Genomic DNA, 1359 nt, shown 5'->3' with positions numbered 1-1359 from the left:
GTGATTTTCAATTAGGAAAGGAATGTGAAAAGGTTGTTTCCTTTCACCATACTTATTCCACCTGCATGCTGAGCAAGTAATCTAATAGCCTGGACTATACCAAGAAGAATGCAGCGTCAGGATAAGAGGAACACTTATAACAATGTGCAATATACAGATCATGCTAGCTTGCTTGGTGGAAGGGAACATGACTTGAAACCGTTACTGATGAAAGTCAAAGGCTACAGCCTTCAGTAGGGATTATACTTCATTGTAAGAAACAAACTCTCCCAAATAATCAACATCATGATATAACGCACACACGCACAACACAAAACTGTGTGCACTCATAGTGACCTTATAAGAGGGAATAGCACTGCCACTGTATGTTTCTGAGATCTAATTTTTACAGGAGTGAAAGTTTCATCCTACTCCCATGGTGTGGCTGGTGGTTTCAAACTGCTGACCTTGTGGTTAACAGCCCAACGTATAGCAAGTACAGGCCCACTGCTACTCTCTGACTCTATCATATGGAGTCAAACTACCCCATAATGTGCCTAAGACTATAAATCCTTAAGCATATGTCCTGTCACAGTTTTCTCCTGGAAAGAGGCTGGGTGCCTCTAACCACGGATCTTTCAGTTAGCAGCTGAATGCTCTAATAAGTGCGCCACCAGCCCTCCTTTACTACCTTGATAAATAGAAACTATTGAAGCTGGAACTTAGTTATTGTCTAAATAACAGAAAGATTTGATCTGGAATACATCAACAGCAGAGGACTTTGCACAGAAGCAGTGGTTCTCAACCTTCCTAATGCCGTGACCCTTTAATATAGTTCCTCATGTTTTGGTGACCCCCTCAACCATAAAATTATTTCCAATGCTACTTCATAATTATACTTTTTGCTACTGTTATGAATCGGGCGACCCCTGTGAAAAGGGTCATTCGAACCCCAAAGGGGTTCCGACCCACCGGTTGAGAAGCACTGCACTAGAAGATGTCAAGTGCCAAAGTATTCTGGGGAATGTAGTTCCATGGACAAGAGGTGTCTGCCTGCAAGATGGTGGGGGGGGGGGGCAGGTAAGGTTGCAAGTGAGGGGTACAGGACTTTCTCTTGAGTTCCAGCCCCATGAGCAAAGAGTTCTCATCTCTACTCCTGGTCTAGGTCTCTATATTTGCTCATCTGCTATGTCTTATATCTACTCCAATCCCCCCCACCCCCAATAGATTATATACACATAATTCTCTATGGAATCAGGGGTGAAATCTCTCCTTCTGTAGCACCTTCCTGCATATATGACATTTAGAGTGTCACCCAACCTATATGGGTAGAATCTCTCTTAATTTACTCTGCATTAAGGGAGCAAGCTCATCCAGACA

This window comes from Tenrec ecaudatus, chromosome 2 (genome assembly GCF_050624435.1).
Source record: "Tenrec ecaudatus isolate mTenEca1 chromosome 2, mTenEca1.hap1, whole genome shotgun sequence".
Taxonomy (NCBI): Eukaryota; Metazoa; Chordata; class Mammalia; order Afrosoricida; family Tenrecidae; genus Tenrec; species Tenrec ecaudatus.
The sequence above is the reverse complement of the archived record's forward strand: the minus strand, read 5'-3'. Positions refer to the sequence as shown.